We start from the raw sequence: 19,608 nt of genomic DNA, 5'->3' as shown, positions 1-19,608 counted from the left end.
ATCAGTTACTGCAGGGTGCATGTGTTGGTTGCCACATACTTCTAATGACAGCTCTGCTCTCAGTCCACATGGTATGGGTGGGGCTGATCCCCCTCTCCAGGTACAAAAGAGAGCCTATGGCTTCTACTCAGCCGACCAGAGCATTGCATCTGCCTAGGCAGAGATGGGCATGGGACCCCATGGTGGAAAAGCTTCATGTGCAGGATGTTAAAAGAATCTTTTAGGAATTGTAGAAGAGCCCATGCCTCTTCTAGGATTTAAAGCTATAGGGTTGAGAGCCTGGAACTTCTAGGAGTTGGTCCATGAATGGGGTATGCTTGAAAATAAACCCAACCCAGAAGGAGGCAGAGTCAAGAGACGGTGGAAGAGTTGGCTTAGATATCAACATTTAAGACCCTGGATCTCGTTATGCTCGGTTTTTGTCTGTTTATTTGTTTTAATATAGACTTTATTTTTTAGGACAGCTTTAGGTCCACAGCAAAATTGAGAAGATACAGAGATTTCCCATATACATCTTATGCTCCCCAATTCACTCCGCCTCCCCACTGTTGACAAGCCATGCCATAGCGGTGCACTTGTTGCAGTCAATGAACACACGTGGTCACATTATCATCACCCAAAGCTCATGGTTTATATTCAGGTTCTTTCACATTGTTCATCCTACAGGTTTTGTCAAATGTACCAGGACATGTGGACCATACAGAATAGTTTCACTGACCCCTGGCAACCAGTGATTTTCTTCCTGTCTCCATAGCTTTGCCTTTTGCAGAATGTCCTAGAGTTGGAATCATACCGTATGCAGCCTTTTCAGATTTGCTTCTTTCACGTAGCAATATGCACTGAAGGAACCTCCATGTTCTTTTCATGACTTTATAACTCATTTATTTTTAGCACTCGGTAATATTCCATTGTCTGGATAGGTCACAGTTTAGTTATCATTCATTCATCAAAGGGCATCTTGGTTGCATCCAAGTTTTGTCAATTATGAATAAAGCTGCTGTCAACATCCATGTGCAGGTTGTGCTGTGGGCATACATTTTCACCTCCTTTGGGTGCCTGGACATTTTAGCCTGTGACCTATCATTATCTTTATTTATAAGCCACTAAGAGTCAGGTTTTCTATCATTTGTAATCACAGGAGTACTGACATGCACAGTTACATTCCAGGTTAATGCAATTGAGCCAGAAAGTGTCTGTGTGGCCTCAGATAAGACACTAACCCTCATTCAGCCTCAGTTTTATTATCTTTAAGAAGGGATAGGGATATTCTTACTCACCATATCACAGAATTGTTACAAAGACCAGGTAGAACAGCCTGCAATGTTCTTAGCAAGGTGCATCACGACAGGCTGTGAGTACTGGGGGCATTAAACACACTCCACACTTCTGCATAACTGAGCTCATCTCAGATTACACAGGGGCAGGGACTCCCTCCACTTCACAGCTCCAGGCATCATGTGAAGGATCTGGGCATTTTAACTGAGGCCTTTCATGCTACTTAATGATGCTTAATGATGACAAGACATCATCAGGAAACAGAGATCACCATACCAGGCCAGCTTCAAAAGAGGACTTAATCCAGAATCATTTGGCCCAGTGCCTCCACCCCCAGTTTCAGAATCATCTGAATCACCCTCAGCGGGTGGAGGCACTGGGGCAGATGATTCAGAGTTAAGTCCTCTTTTGCTAAAAGATAATAGAGCCAGGCATGGTGGCTCACACCTGTAATCCCAGCACTTTGGGAGACCGAGGCATGCGGCTCACTTGGGGTCAGGAGTTCAAGGCCAGCCTGGCCAACATTGTGAAACCCTGACTCTACTGAAAATACAAAAATTGGCTGGGTGTGATGGCAGGCGCCTGTAATCCCAGCTACTCCGGAGGCTGAGACAGGAGAATCGCTTGAACCTGGGAGGCTTAAGTTGCAGTGAGCTGATATCGCACCACTGCATTCAAGCTTGGGCAACAGAGCGAGACTCCATCTCAAATAAATAAATAAAAGATAATAGATATGCCCCCCATTCCCTTCAAAACAGCAAATATTTTTGGAGTGTCTGCATGTGTTAGCCAATATTATAGACACTGTAAATACAGAAGTAAGTAAAACAGGGAAAAAAATTAAAACCTACTATTTCAAACTTATATTCTAGTCAGAAACAGGGGATAAATAATAAACAATAAAAATAAACATTGCTTTGCTTATTTCAATAGTTTTTGGGGTACAGGTGTTTTTTGGTCACATAGCTAAGTTTTGTAGTGGTGATTTCTGACATTTTAGGGCAGCCATCACCTGAGAGTGTACATTGTACCCAATACATAGTCTTTTATCCCTCACCTCCCTCCCAACCTTCCCTCATGAGTCCCCAAAGTCCATTTTATCATTCTTATGCCTCTGTGTCCTCATAGCTTAGCTCCCATTTATAAGTGAGAACATATGATGTTTGGTTTTCCATTCTTGAGTTACTTCACTTAGAATAATGGCCCCCAGCTCCATCCAAGTTGCTGCAAAAGACATTATTATATTTCTGTTTTGTGGCTAAGTAGTATTCCATGGTGTAGACATACCACATTTTCTTTATCCACTCGTTGGTTGATGGGCACTTAGGTTGGTTCCACATCTTTGCAATTGCGAATTTGCTGCTGTAAACATGCGCATGCAAGTGTCTTTTTCTTATTTATTTATTTATTTATTTTTCTGACATGGAGTCTCGCTCTGTCACCCAGGCTGGAGTGCAGTGGCACGATCTCGGCTCACTGCAAGCTCTACCTCCCGGGTTCACGCCATTCTCCTGCCTCAGCCTCCCGAGTAGCTGGGACTACAGGCACCCGCCAACACGCCCGGCTAATTTTTATTTTTTATTTTTTTAGTAGAGACGGGGTTTCACCGTGTTAGCCAGGATGGTCTCGATCTTCTGACTTCAGATAATCTGCCCGCCTCAGCCTCCCAAAGTGCTGGGATCCAAGCGTGAGCCGCCAGGCCCGGCCATAAGTGTCTTTTTCATATAATGACTTCTTTTCCTTTGGGTAGATACCCAGCAGTGGGATTGCTGGAATGAATGGCACAGAAAATAAGCAAAACTTGGAAAGGAAAATAGGAAGTGTTGGGGTGGGGGGTGACTAGGGCATGGTGTGGCCTCACCTAGGAGGCAACTCCAGAGTCAGTGTGAGGGAGAGAGTCATGCAGATATCAGAGGAAGAGCATCCCAGGCACAGGGAGTGGAAGTACAAAGGCCCTGAGGTATGTGGCTGGAATACGTAAGAAAAAGCAAGTAGGTCCGGATGTCTGTGGTGGAGTCGGCTTCACCAAGTGGGGCGGTGGTAACTGATGGAATCAGAGATAATGAGGAATGAAAGGTAAGGACAGATAAGCCTTTTAGGACTTTGAGAACCATTCATGAAATTTACATATTTTAGGGAAGATGAACAAGAAGAAAATACACATATGTTCAAACATCTAGTTTTAGATCATGGTAAATACATGGAAGCAATAAAGCAAAATAAATGGATATATTAGACCAGGGTTCAATTCAGATTCACATATTGCATTTGGTTGTCCTGTCTCCTTAGTTTCTTAGTTTTGTAGGGCTTTGTTTTACAGGGCTCCTTACTTTTATAGGACTTTGGATCTTTCTCTGAGTGAGAAGAGAGGCATTAGAGAATTTAACAGAATCAATCTGGTTGGTATATTGTCCGTAGACTGTTGGGGGTAAAGGCAGAAATAAACCAGTGATGAGGATACGGCAGGGGTCCAGGTTAGAGACTGTGGGCACTTGGACCGGGAGTAGCAGTGGAGGGGAAGAGGTAATTGGATCTTGGATTAGCACTGGCAGGATTTATTGATGGAGTGAATATGGAATGAGAGAGAATTCTAGGATGACCCCAAGGTCTTCATCTGTGCCACCAAAGTGACGAAGAGAGATATGTCTGAAGGTACTTTCAAATCCACTACCTTCAGAAAAATTCTACCAGAATTTAAGATTTAAGATTCAGTTCTGATAGGTCACGTTGAAAAAGACCTCTTTTTTTTCCATCACTGGAACCACAGTACATAGTCTGGCATACATTGGGTGATCAGATCAGCATCATTTGTGCAACTTAATTTTTTTCAAATATTACAAAATTCAAGATTGCAAGAGGACAAACTAAAGCCTCTTGCAGCATATGTAAATATGATTTAGATTTTAGCTGTTTTTCCTGGAGTAAGTCTAGTCATGCCAATGCCATCTTCATTTACTAAACGGATGAGCCCAAACGGGAGAATGTGCAGGGCTAGGACACCAGAGAAGGAAAATCAATGCCTTTTATGCCTATACCATATATAGGTTTCCAGACCCAACGGAGAGCTATACTCTTGAAAATATCCACAACTCTCAAAGTCCAGAAACTCTATTCTTCTGAGTTATGCTGCTTAAACTCTACATTACTGCTGCAGCAGGAGGATCACTTGAACCCAGGAGTTCCAGGCTCCAGTGAGCCACGATCACACCACCGCACTCTAGCCTGGGCAACAAAGTGAAACTCTGTTTCTAAAACGTCTTTTTACACGTGGATTATCTGCTGCTGAGGGTGAGGAGAGTTGGGGATTCACTGAATTCCAGAGTTTGCAAGACAGAAAGTACTGGAATGTAGAAAATGCGTTCAAAGACACAACGACCCAGGGTCCAATCCAGAAGCTCTCACCAGCTCTGAAGTGAGCCACTGGCCTTCCTGATGCCAGGAATTCAGTAAGTGTTTTACTGAATGAGTGGACCCACAGCTAATCAAGGGAGCAAGCTTGCTTCTGACACTCCCCGGTTACTAGCAAAGACATTGTACATTGCGATCTTGCAACTGATCCAAAGGCAGCATTAAGGATACAGCACTGGCTGGGCGTGGCGGCTCACACGGTTGCATCATCTGAGGTCAGGAGTTTGAGACCATCCTGGCCAACATGGCGAAACCCTGTCTCTACTAAAAGTACAAAAATTAGCCAGGTGTGGTGGTGTGTGCCTGTGATCCCAGTTACTAGGGAGGCTGAGGCATGAGAATCACTTGAACCCGGGAGGCAGAGGTTGCAGTGAGCTGAGATGGTGCCACTGCATTCCCGCCTGAGCAACAGAGCAAGACTCTGCCAAAAAAAAAAAAAAAAAAGAAGAAGAAGAAGAGATGAAGAAGAAGAATACAGCACCGGGCCACCTGCGATGCTCATTTTAGAGAATCATAGTTTAGCTTTCCTCCTGACCTAAGTGCCAGCACCATTGACAACATGCATGAAGGATATAACCTCAGTCAGTAGCTGCAGAAAAGAGAGAGCATGAGCCATTTTTGACTCCAAGTATAATCATTTCTCACCTGCACATCGCCCAAATCTCCTAAATGGCCCCTGATCTGACCATCTCCCTTCTCCCAGCTACTCTCCACCTAACAGCCAGGGGAAAATGCAAATATGATCACCACACAAGAAATCCTCCACTGGCTTCCCATTGTTCTTTTGCTTTTTCAGCTTTACTGAGAGATAATTTCATAAAAGTTGTATATATTTAAGGTATACAACTTGATCATTTGTTATACATAGATACTGTAAAATGATTATCACAGTTAAGCTAATTCATACACCCATCGCCTCACAAAAGTAGCATTTTTATGTGTGGTGAAAACACTTAAGGTCCAACTTCTTAGCAAATTTCAAGTAGACAAGATAGAATTGTTAACTGTAGTCATCATACTGTGTATTCTATGTCTGGAATGTATTTATCTTGCATGACTGAAACTCTGTGATCCTTGACCAACATTTTCCCATTTCCTCCACTCTCCAGCTCCAGGCAACCAACATTTTATGCTCTATTTCCATGGGTTTGACTATTTTCGATTCCACATAGAAGGGAAATCACTTAGTATTTGTCTTTCCATGTCTGGCTTATTCATTTAGTATAACATCTACATTCATCTATATTGTCACAAATTTCAGGATTTCCTTCTGTACTAAGGCTGAAAAATGTTATACTGTATGTATATATAAGATTTTCTTAACAGTCATCTATCAACAGACATTTAGGTTGTCTAGGCAGTTGTGAATAACACTGAAATGAACATAGAATGAAGATATCTCTTTAACATACTGATTTCCATCCTTTGAATATATACCCAGAATTGGGACTGCTGGATCATTGCATAGTTCCATTTTAATTTTTTGAGGAAACTACATAATGTTTTCCATAATGGTGGTACCAATTTACATTTCACCAACAGTGTGCAAGACTACCCTGTTCTCCACATCCTTGCCAACATCTGTTATCCTTTGTCTTTTTGATAATAGCCATCCTAACAGGTGTAAGGCCATATCTCACTGCAGTTTTGATTTGCATTTTCCTAATAATTAGTGATGTTGAGCACCTTCTCATATATGTTCTGGTCATTTTTACATCTTCTTTTAAGAAATGTCTGTTTAGGGCTTTTGCTTATTTCCCTTGAGATATAATCCAAGTGCCTGAATCTATCCTACAGCTACAGCACGAGTAGCTCCTTCTTATGGCCCCAGCCTCAAATCCACCACTCTTTGTGCACCACAAACCTCCAGCCACACACATCCGATTTCAGGTCCTCCAACCCCCACTCCTTCCAGCCACTGAGCCTTTGCACAGGCAGTTCCCTTTGACCTGACCACACCAAATCTCCCTATTACAGGTTCTTAGAGCAATGCGTACCTCCTTTTCATTTTTGTGATGATATGGATAATGTGTGCAGCTCTCACTACTTGCTTTTTGAAGCACAATTTTACCATATGTACTGTTGTATTGTTAATGTCTGTCTCTGTGCCTGGTACTCAGATGGCAATCAACTACTAGTTGAGTGAAAGAATGGGTGAATAATAAATATCATATCCCAGGTACATTATAGGCATTATCCCTAATCTTTACAATAAAAGCCTGCAGTAGGTTGTCTAAATTTTCTGATTTTATAGAAGAAAATGAGGCTCACAGAAATTAATTAAATTAACCGGGATTTAACAGGTGTTAAGGTTCCATGAATGTCAATTAGGCCTAGGTGATTTATAATGTTTTATAGGTTTTATATATCCTAGTTAATTTTCAGCCCACTCGTTCCATAAATTACTGACAAAGGAGTACTGATGTCTTCAAGTGTAGTTGTGGACTTGTATATTTCCTCTTTCAATTCTATTCATTTTTCTTCATGTATTTTGTAGCTCTGCTAATAGATGTACACATTTGTTTCTGTTATATCTCCTTGGTGAAATGACCATTTTATCCTAATGTATTGACCTTCTATAATCCTGATAATTTTCCTTGTTCTAAAGTCTACTCTTCCTGATATTAATTTAACTCATCTTTCTTTCGCTCTGTACTTGCAAGGTATATTTTCTGCTAGCCTTTTACTTTTAGCCTATCTATGTCATTATTATAAATGGGTTTCTTATAGATCATGTATAATTGGTTCTTTCATGAATTCATCCTATGATCTCTATCTTTTGGTTGGTGAGTTAAGATCATTTAGATTTTATGTAAGTGTTGATAAGATTACATTCAGGTTTACCATTTTATTATGTGTTTTGTTTGCCCCTTCTTGTGTTTGTTTTATAATAAAAACTACTTAAGAAAATCAGCAAAAAACGTTATTACTCAAGTGTCTGGAAAGGTGGAAGCTGACTAATCTATGTTGGCTTTGACTGGACCACTGTGCCTCATTTGTCTTTTATACTCCTCCTGGGACATTAGACCATTCTTTCCTTGTTCTTCTCACAGAGCAGGCAGAAGCTCAAAAAGCAAGTGAAAACACACAAGGCTTCCTAAAGCCTAGGCCTTGATTGGGCAAAGCAACACTATCACTTCATTCTGCTGGGCAATGCAAGGAGCAAAACTGAACCAAAATTCAAGGGGCCTGCATACATACCTCCGCTTTAGGGGAAGGAAATAGTAAGTCAAATGATAAAGGAACCAACAAATCAGTCTACCACAGTTCTGTAACCAGATAACCAGACATAGTTAGATGGACCAGATACTAGGTTGATGTCCAATAACACCTACAACAGACATAGAGAGGAAAGTTTGATTATAAACAGTAAGTTATATTGTGGGCCACAATGATCAATTAACAAATGGTCTTTTTTATTAACTAAAGTCACCAAAGATAGCATATTCCATCCAATAGTTTTATACTAAGAGGAAAGACAGAAGGTATGCTACTTATACCTTTCTTGGTAAAGGTAAGAATTACTATTTTTTTCTTCCATATCAGGAAGTTAGATGTAAATGTCTCTAGACCTGTGTTATTTCATGTGTTAGCTTCAATATCCATATGGCCATCTAAATTGAAATTAATTTTAAAAATAAAAATTTAGTTAATTGATTGCACCAGCCACGTTTCAGTGGCTTGGTTGTCACAAGTGACTATTGGCTACCATATTGGATAGCATGCGTATAGAACATTTACATCGTTGCACAAGGTTCTGTTGGACAGTACCCCTCTGGAGCATTACAGTATCATAGGAGGCTTTCATGAAGCCTCTTTTGATGTTACCACTGTACAACCTACAGGGATAAAAGTGGTCACAGAATTCAGTGCTGGTTTTTAAGTTGACAAGTCAGCATCAGTTGCTCATGTAATATTGTCATCTACTCTGCATCCTGTAGTTACACCAAAATGTATTTTGGTTAATATTTGGGGAGAGAAAATGATAACAAAAAGTGTAAAAAATAAGGAAAAATATGATGTGTAGTGTAAAAGAATGAGAAAATGACTTTTTCAAACAATAATGAAATAATTTAATACAGAAAGCTGACTACAAGTTGGAACATCTATTCCCAGGAACCACTGTCATTTAAAACTTGACTTTCTCATGCAGATAACTCTGTAGAAACAAATCTGAAAATGTATGCTAACTCTATGTATCATGTTGAGACTCGATCAAAATGGAAAGAAATAATTTGTGTAGAATACCTTAAAACTAATCTTACTCATCACACACATTTTTATTGGTGGAAGGATGAGAATTTATGGAATATTGAGGGTATTGGAGAAGAGGAGGCCTAGGTACTTATAATCAGACCCAGGAAATTTTAATCTGATTTAATACCAGCTCTATTAGAACCAAGCTCTCACCTATTTCATGCAAATGATAATTTATGTCTTAATGGCCCAAACACTTTACCTCCCACTGTGTTTTCAATCAAACTTAAATTTACATCCCTCTTTTTTAGAATACTATATATTTTACTTGCACTTAGAGATGGTTGAATGAATTATAAAAAGTTTCAAACTCAAAAGCAATCCTAGCCTAATTTTTAAAGTTTGTCAAAAAAAAAAAAAACTGAGCCAAGCAGACAGAAAAGTGATACAATTATTCTGATTTATGGTCTATATTTTCTCTGTCTCACTTAACCACTCTTATCCCTTACAAAAGGGAATTCAGCAGAATTATGTAGCCAAGAGAGATAACACTTTCTTCAGCTTCTTTTTATTTCTCAGTAAAATATCATCATGTTCTGAATGTTGGTGTCCCCCACCCCAAATTCATATATTGAAACCTAACCCTCAATGCAACAGTATTAAAAAGTGGGGCTTTTAGGAGATGATTAGGTCATGAAGGCAGAGTCCTCGTGAATGGAATTAGTGCTCTGGTAAATGAGGCCCCAGGGAGCTCATTAGTCCCTTCCACCATGTAAAGACACAGCCAGAAGCCACATCTCGGCTTTTGTTTTCTTCTTTGGTCTTCTGATGGAGGGTATGTAAAGACAGTCCGTTGTTCTTATTTTTTCATAGATCCTTTGTAAATAAAAATAATGTCCTTAACATTACGATTGCATTGTGTTTGGCATTTTATGAAACTGACAAACTGTTTTTACAAAGTAAAATACCATTTTACATTCCCGCCAGCAGGGTCTGAGAGTTGGAGTGCCTCCACATAACTGGCTAACACTTGGGAAGGTCAATTTTCATTCTAGGTACTCTAATAGATGTGTAGTGCTATCTCACTGTGGATTTAATTTTCTTAATTTCTCATTTTCTTAATATCTCATGATGTTAAACCATGTGCTTAGTTTACCATCTGTACATCTTCTTTAGTACAACACTTTCTTAAATAACTTGCTCACATTTAAGGGGTTGTTTGTTTTCTTATTAAGTTTTGAGGGTTCTTTATATATTCTGAATACAAGTCATTTATTAAATATGTGATTTTTCAATTATTTTTCACAGTCTGAGACTTGTCTTTTTTCCCCTTAGTTTTAGCAGTCTTTGCTATTAGAAAGCACTCTTGCAGATGAAAGATGGGAAAAGGTGAATTTTCAAACTGCATCAAGGGTATTTTGTCAGTAATGGGTTTTGGAGTAAAGTTAAAATTAATAATAGCTCTTGCTTTATTTAGTTAGTGTATTTATTTCTGGAATATTTGACACTGGCTATAATTTAAAATGGGAAGCCATTTACATGCAGTTTTTGATGAAGCTGGAATGACAATTAAATTAAAAAACAATATTCTTTTAAAGAAATAATACTAGAACAATGTAATAGCCATACGCAAAAAATAAACTTTGATCCACATGTCATGCCATATGCAAAGATTAACTCCAAATGGATCCCAAATATAAATGTGAAATCTAAAACTATTGAATTTCTTGAAAAAAAAGTGAGAAAAACTTTTGCATCCTTGAGTTAGTCTAAGTTTTCTTGGGTGAAATACAGAGTACGTTTGATTTAAAAAAAAAAAAAGAAAAAAAAACCTTGGGGAAGTGTTACTCACCTGGATTATGATGTAAATGTGCCCTCTACAGTTGTGCAGTATGCAACCTGCACATCTGTATTTGGTGGCCCTGCATCTGTGCCTTTGTTAGGATGAAAATAAGCAACAATTCTAAAGCCTTTATGCTGAGTTGGAGACATAATTCAGCTTTGGCTCACCAGTATAAAAAGGGCCTTAAAAGTAAGTACAGTTTAGGACCGCATCTGCTTGCATGGAAATGGCGCTGGTCTAAGAATTCTGAGACTTTCAATCTTTTTCCCTTTTTGCCACTATCTTGGCAAGATGGAGCAACTTGCTTCCATTCTCTGAACCTCAGTTTTACCATCTACAAAAATGAGGAGAATGGACTAGATGTACCCTAAGGGCCCTCTGAGACCAGCTTTTCCTTGGGGGCAGAAGAAGAGTGGAAGCTCTGAAGTGAGGCCTGGGTGGATCCACCAGTACTGTCATGACCTGCGGAGGGGCTGCTGCCATGCCCAGCTAGGACTCACCCACAGGAGGTGGGTACCAGTCCTGACTGTTATACATGTACGAAGTACTCAATGAGAGGTGGCCAGCGCCCCAGGCAGAAAGCTGGAACAATTGCAAGACTCGCCACAGGCATTTCTCTTTTTACAGGAATGACAGAATTCTTCTGCCTAATGTCCAATGTCTGAAAACATTAAAATATATATATAATCATATACATATATTATTAATATATGAAAATGAAGAAATATTTTATTTATATATGTATACAGTGATGCATCATTTAATGGTGGGGATACATTGTGAGAAATCTGTCATTAGGAGATTTTGTCATTGTGTGAACATTGTAGAGTATACTTACATAAACCTAGACCCTAGACGGACTAGCCTACTACACACCCAGGCTATATGGAATAGTCTGTCACTCCTAGGCTACAAGTCTGTGCAGCATGTTACTGTACGGAATACTGAGGGTGATTGCAACATAATGGTAAGTATTTGTGTAGCTAAACATAGAAAAGGTACAGTAATAATATGTTATAAAAGAAAAAATGATACACATGTAGGGGGCACTAACCATGAATGAAGCTTATAGGACTGGAAGTTGCTCTGGGTGTCAGTGAGTGAGGGGTGAGTGAATGTGAGGCCCAGGACATTACCATATACTACTATGGACTTTGCAAACACTGTCCACCTAGGCAACATTAAGTTTATTTATTTTGCCTTCAGTGATAAGTTAACCATAACTTACTACACAATGATTTACTTTATAAACTTTTACTTTTTAAAAACATTTAGACTCTTTTTAATAAAACTTAGCTTAAAACACATATTGTACAGCTGTACAAAAGTATTTTCTTTCTTTGTATCCTTATTCTATAAGCATTTTTATTTAATTTTACTAGTTTTTAAACTTTCTATTGAAAACTAAGACACAAACACGCATATTAGCCTAGGCTACATTTTCCTTACAGGAGATGTTCCATTTGAAAGGGTTTCCAAAATTCAAAAGAACCAGGGAAGGGGAGAGAAGAAATGACCAAGAACTTGCTGTCACCCTCAGATATTTTGATATCATTCAACCTCACCTCCAAGTAGAGAAAATGACCAAAATATTTAACATTGGCAGAGCCACACTGATATTTACTAGCTACAAATGGCGGCATTTTCTTTCCAATCTGACCTGCAAGAAAAATATTCAGGCTGACAACTGACTGGAGTAAGAAGAGAGCTTTCGCTTCAATTATATCTATGTTGGACAAGAATTTGTGTTTCTCCCTTAATTTATTCTTCATGAGATGGAGCATTTAGGGAAATTAACTGTAACCATAAGGGAAGGCTGACTTACAAAACCAAAAATAAAAAAAAAAAAAATCTCAGAGGAAAATATGTACTTAAAAGTTGCCAAAGGATACAAATTACGTTGTTTTTCTGTCGTATGAACAATTAGTGCAGTCAGAGAAGGAGCTAATGCCAAAAATAAGACCTACATTCATAGCTCATTTTCAAAATGACATTAACTAGGATCTCTTATTTACAACATCTCTGCTCTTTCTTGCTTCCAAACTTTAATAAAAACTAAAGATGCACTGAAGATACAGCTCATAAAGAACTTTGGTACGGTAGTTTCTGTCCAGAGAATAGAGGGGAAAACAAAGATATTTGCATTTCAGATCCATTGATACAATACAATGCACAGGAGTCTAACTCTGCCATGGGGTATCCACAGTTCTAACCAACAAATGGGGATTTTTAGCTTGTGCGTGCCTTCTGGAAATTGTCATTGAAAGATAAAATAAATTGTATTTTAATGTTGGGGACCTACAAAGCCATCTCCATCTTGGCTGCTAACTACTGTTGGAAAATGTTTCCCAGAGCAAATCTGGCTTCACCAACTGCACAGAAAATCTTATGGGAAACATGGATGAAAACTCACAGCTGCAGTGCACGGTAAATGATACTGAATTGTTGATACCATCACACCAACACACAATTCCCAAATAGACATAAAAGAGAGTAATGTACCTTTTACTTCTGTACAAATTCCTCACTTTCCAGACAGCTATTTCATCAACCATTGTAGTTAGAGGGCTTCTACTGAAAATTGGCATGGGCATGGAATGAAAGCAAAAAGTTTATCATTTTGAAGGGAAAATACAGTGGAGAGAAAAACAGGGACAGGTATACTAGTAAGACTCTATTTCCAACTCATGTGACCTTGTACAATCATCATGTGTCTCTGCGGTTTCATATGTAAAGTTCCTGCCACACTCTGGTTGGCAGAATAAAGGATCCCCAAAGTGGTCCCCACCACCGTCCCTAGAACCTGTGAGTATGTTAGGTTACATGGCAGAGGAGAACCAAGGTTGCCAATAAAATTAATATTCCTAATCAGCTGACATTGAGATGGGAGATTATTGTGGATAATCTTGGTGAACCCAGTGCAACACAAGGGTCCTTAAAAACGGAAAAAGGAGGCAGAAGAGGAGGTTAAAGTGATACAATGTAAGAAGGACCTGAGCCACCGTGGCTGGCTTTGAAGATGGAGGAAGGCGCTACAAGTTAAAGAATGTAAGCAGCCTCTAGAGGTGAAAAGATATGGGAAATGGACTCCCTGAAGAGCCTCCAAAGGGAAGAGAGCCCTGCCAACACCCTGAGTTTAGTCCAGTGGAAGCCATACTGAATTTCTGTTCTATAGACCATACAATAATAAATTTGCGTTGTGTTAAGTCACTAAGTTAGTGGTAATGTGTTACAGCAGAATAGGAAACTAACACACTCATATACACAAATCAAAAGAATTTCTGTATCACAGAAAACCATATACATGAAAGTGCTCTGAAGAGTAGAAAGTATTGAGCAAGCAAGATTTTCTTAATATTGCTGCAAATCAATATACACTAGTGACTGACACATAAAGCAATACATAAATATCTTTTGACTTGATGTACAATGAGGGTGAGGTAACTCTCACCAACTATGAACAATCATAAATGATTTGAATTTGTCAGCATTCCTAGAGTTTCAAGTGACAGAATTCCAAATTAGAGGGTTTAAAAAAACACACACACACACAAAGGAAAAGCCTCGGCTCATGTATTAAAATCTTCCAGAACAAGTATATCTGGATCTAAAGTAAAATAAATTTTAAAATGTCATTTTATCTCTACTTCTTTGTTAGTGTCTTCATCTTAAAAAGACTCTTTTCCCATGGTGACTCTCAGCAGCTCCAAACCCGTAACATTTTCTTCCCCAGCAATTTCAAAGCAAAGAAAATGTCTTTGACCCCAAATTCCATTAAGATATCCAAGCTTGATCTAATCTATGTGTCCAGGGGATTAACAAAGCTGAGTGTGCAGGCCTGAGTCCTAGGGCCACACCACCTTGGGACCATGGAGTCCATCAATCCCACCTTAATAAGCAAAGGACTGTGGTGGGAAGTGGGGATGTGTAACTGCTTCCTCAGGAGGAAGTGGTGAGGTTACTCTGTTTCTTTTTTTTTTTTTCTTTTTAATTTATAAAGAAAGGAGCTTTAATTGGCTCACGGTTCTGCAGGCTGTACAGGAAGCATAGTGGCTTCTGCCTCTGAGGAGGCCTCAGGAAGCTTCCAATCATGGTAGAAGGCAGAGTTGGAGCAAGGAGCTTCACGTGGCCAGAGCAGGAGGAAGAAAGAGAGTGGGGAGGTGCTACACACTTTTATTTTACTCTCAGTTTCTTAAGAGAGACACAGATAGCAGGAAAAAGCATTGTTCTCACTTTACGGTGATGGAAAGCTAGACCAAACACCATGTTGTCAACTTTTCTCAAACCCGTCAGAGAGCTAAGTTCACAAAGCAAACAACAGGACCTCAAATCTAAGGAGAAGCAGGTAACGTAAGGATAGACAAAGTGTGAACCTGGACTTAAACGGGGCAGATGGCCATGGATACTAGTAAGGGGAGGTTGGCTGGGTTGATTGGCAAATGGTGAAGGCCAAGAGCACATTGGTGAGATAGTGTGAAGTCACCGACCACCACAGAAATCCAGAGTCTGAACTGCCTTCAGGGTTTTTCTCCAAAAACTCTAACAGGCACTCACAGAAAACATTAGAGAGAGTTCTAAGGAAGTCTCATTTAACAGGGCTGAGGACGTGTATTGAGATCACTTGTAAAAGTAACAAATATGTAAACAAAAGCATAGAGAATTATAGGAAATTATTGGGAATATATTGTTATAAGGAATTTATCTTACACGTGAAAGGTATAATATTATTTGGAAGTACACTCTGGTAATTCCAGATGTATATTATAAGACTTAGGGAAATCATTAAAATATTTAAAGAGGTTAAATAATAAATCAATAAAAGAGACAAAATGAAATCATAAAAATTTTCTCAGTGAGCCAAAAAAATGAATGAAAACAAACCTAACAAGATGGTATATTTTAATCAAATAATGCATATAATCACATTAAATGTGCATGGCCTAAACGTACCAGTTAAAAGGCAAACGTTGTCAAATTGGGTTTACAAAGTACCTAATTATATATTGTTTAAAATAAAGCCATTAAAAAATAAAGACATAGATAGGTTAAAAGTAACTTGTACGTGGTGGGGAAAAGATATATAATGGAAACATTAACCAAAAGAAAGTTGCAGTAGATGTATTAATATTAGCATCAGGCAATGTAACTATATTGCAGGGGATAAAAAAGCATTACATAGTGACAAAGGAGTCAATAATCCAAGAAATGACCGTTCTGAATGTGTGTGATCTTAAAAATGCATGAAACAAAAACTAGTAAGAACAAAAAAAAAATTGACAAATCCAAATCCAAAATAATAACTTGATATTTTAGTGCTCCTCTCTCAATAATTAATAGAACAAATATACAGACAGTAAGTAAGGACACAGGAAATCTGAACAAAACTATAAACTAGCAATGACCTAATTGACATTTATAGAACACCTCATCTAACAAATAATATATACACATTCTGATCAAGAACTCATGGGGCATCCACCAAGCTGGACCATTTGTTCTGAGCCACAAAAAAAATCTTAGCAAGTTTAAGATAATATAAGTAAGAATACTAACTATGTACATGGATTATAACAGAATTAAACTAGAAATAGATCTGAAAACCCACTAAATATTTGGAAATTAAACATCTCACTTCTAAGTAACTTATGGGCCAAATTTGACAGAAGGCTTTTAAAATATTTTTTAACTGAATCTAAATGAAAAAAAGGCTTTAAAAATATTTTTAACTGAATCTAAATGAAAATGCTTTTGGAAAAAAAAATCAAAACTTATAGGATTCAGCTAAATTAGAGTTTAAAGGAAATTTGTAGCATTAAATGCTTGTATTATATTTTTAAATATCTAAGCTTCCACCTTAGAAAATGGGAACTAGAAAAGCAAATTAAGCCCAGAAGATAAATCAAAGAGAAATGATATTCAATAATACTGAAAAAATAGATAAAAACCAATGAATCAAATCTGATTCTTGAACAGAGATTTTTAATTTCATGAGTGAATACATTTCCTTTTCTGATCAAAAACCTCTAATTTGTATTACTGTCACTTGCAACTGAATAAATCTAAAAAACTTAAAATTGTTTATAATTGTTTAAAGTTGCAAAGTATGTTCTCTTTTCTACAGGCAAGAAGGAATGGAAGGAGAGAGGGAATGTGGGAGAAAGGGAGAGAGAGAGAGAGGTAAAAATATGTATTGATGAACTCATAGCTGGATAGACCCAGAAAAAAAGAAAAAGAATACACAAGCTACCAAAATTGGCAATGAAAGAGGAGACATCATTAGCAATATTACAAACATTAAAGGGATAATAAGAGATACTAAAAACACTTTTATGCCCATAAATTCAGTAACTTCAATGAAATAAAGTAATTATTTTGAGAAACACAAACTATCAAAATATATTGAAGAAGAAACAGATAACCTGAATACATACATACCTGCAAACACACATACATGTGTGTGTGCATTTGTGTATAAAATTAAATTTGTGGTTAAAAACCTACCAACAAAGAAAACTTCAGGGCCAGATAGTTTCATTGACATATTTTGCCAGACATTTCAGAAGTAAACATGGCTTATTCTAGATAATATATTTCAGAAAATAGAAGAAGGGAACAGTTTTCAGTTCTTTTTATTAAGCCAGAACATGGATTAAAACCCCAAGGCTAGGCCGGGCATGGTGGCTTACGCCAGTAATGCTAGCACTTTGGGAGGCTGAGGCGAGCAGATCACCTGAGGTCAGGAGTTCAAGATCAGCCTGACCAAGATGACAAAACTCCATCTCTACTAAAAACAGAAAATTAACCGAGCATGGTGGCGCATGCCTGTAATTCCAGCTACTCAGGAGGCTGAGGCAGGAGAATCACTTGAACCCGGGAGGCGGAGGTTGCAGTGAGCTGAGATCACGCCGTTGCACTCCAACCTAGGCCACAAGAGTGAAACTCCATCTCAAAACAAAACAAAACCCCAAGGCTATCAGTAATATCAACTTTTAGTGCCTCAGTTTTATCGTCTGTAATGAGACTAATAATTACTACCTACCTCATTGGAGTGCCATGCAGACCAAAATACTGTTTAGCAGTAGGAACGGTGTTCAGCACATGCTGGGTCCTGAATGCATGCATGCCTCTGGATCTCCCAAAAACACAGTGGGAGGAAAGAATAAAAAAAAACACACACAAAAAAAACAGGAACCAGGCTTCCAAATATTCACAGTCATGTACTTCGACTTAACAAAATGATTAAATTAGATAGTTTTTAAACCAAAAGGTTAATTTGAAAATTTATTTTCAAGGAAAGTTCCCTGTGGCTTACTTATAATATGATGGGGGAGTATGAAAAAAAGTTAATAGCTTTGTAATTATACCAATTTTCCATTGTAAAAATATGATTCTCATTTATTAGTCTGTCAAGGAATTATCAAGCTAGTTGCTTTATGCCCTTAATTCACAGATCACAAATAGTGTGAATGTGTTGGATGGTTTTAACTCAAATTTCCCTTTTTTATATTGAAACAATTAAACACATTTACTTTTATGGAAGTTGTTAATAAACACATTTATCAGAAATTTGACTTTATTAAGCTTAAATAGTCAGTGGTTTTCCTGAATAGTCGAAGGAAGATTGCACAGCTTCCACCTCATATCTGCACATCTGGTTTTACCTCTTCAGCAACACACACGATAAGAACAAGAAACAACAACAAAGATATCCAAATTTATGGTCAGGTTGTCTTTAATTCAGCAAATTAGTGTTTCACAATAGTAAGAATGTTGACTAATCACACGACGAGCAAATCTCATAACATCCTTCATTCCTATTTCAGGTCACCTGCTCCTTTCTTTTCTCTCATGTTTCCAACCATCATTGACTGAAATGTTGTTATGCAATGCATGACTAATTATATCTCACTAAACCCAAATTAAATAGTTATCTGACTTAGCTTCCCCTTGGTCAGTTTCCCTAAATTATCACAGCCACTTCAGGACCACTCAGCATGAGGTCAAATGTGACAGAGGAGAAAGTGGAAGTGGAAAGAAACAGAGATCTCAAACAGCTGACATTAAATTGTCTTACTTTTGCTAATTGTGCGAAAACGTGACCATGTGTACGTGTTGTTGGGGCCATTCCCAGTGCATTTCTGCATAGAAGGTATTTGAGGGGAGGCATGAATAATAACTATAAACCAGACATACAAAGTTCTGAATATAGAGCATGGATATAATAATGTTATCATAGTATCATGTATGACGAAGGTTGATCATATGCCCACTTTTTTGTATGAAGGAAAAAGGCACATAGTAGACCCTCAGGCAATAGGAACTAAAAATAAAAATATGTGTGAATATGTAAATAAATAAATGAATCAATTAACCAACCAACCAACAACGTACCCAAGGTTAGAAGGCTGAGCACTTTGTTGCTTGATAGATTAGATTGGGTTAGATAGATGCTCAACCAAGAGAAGGAATAGCCCTTTTTAATGTGTACACACATGTTCCACAAATTCTTCTGACGTCTTCCAAAGACCAGGAGGGCACTGGCCTGGATGCATCAATGGGGTGAGCCACTTGTTGCCCTGGTGGTGCCTGCACAGTTTCATGGAACACGGACTAGCAAGCAGAAGGAGCGCCTCAATGGGCAACAAGGTCTGAAACGATGGAGACGAGATTCTATGTTCTGGCACATTTCATATTCAGGCCTGACTAAAGTTATTAAGTAAATTATATCCTTTAAATTCCATCCATTTTCTTAGTCATTACTGGTCATTAAGAGGAAGGCAAGAAACAAGGATCTACAAGAAGATTCCTTTGGTTGGAAGGATTTTCTTGTTTTACTATTGTCAACCAGCTGGTCGCACTAAGTAACAGAGGGGTGGGACTTTGTC

Source organism: Pan troglodytes, chromosome 10, assembly GCF_028858775.2.
Source record: "Pan troglodytes isolate AG18354 chromosome 10, NHGRI_mPanTro3-v2.0_pri, whole genome shotgun sequence".
Classification (NCBI taxonomy): domain Eukaryota; kingdom Metazoa; phylum Chordata; class Mammalia; order Primates; family Hominidae; genus Pan; species Pan troglodytes.
This window is presented reverse-complemented; position numbering follows the sequence as displayed.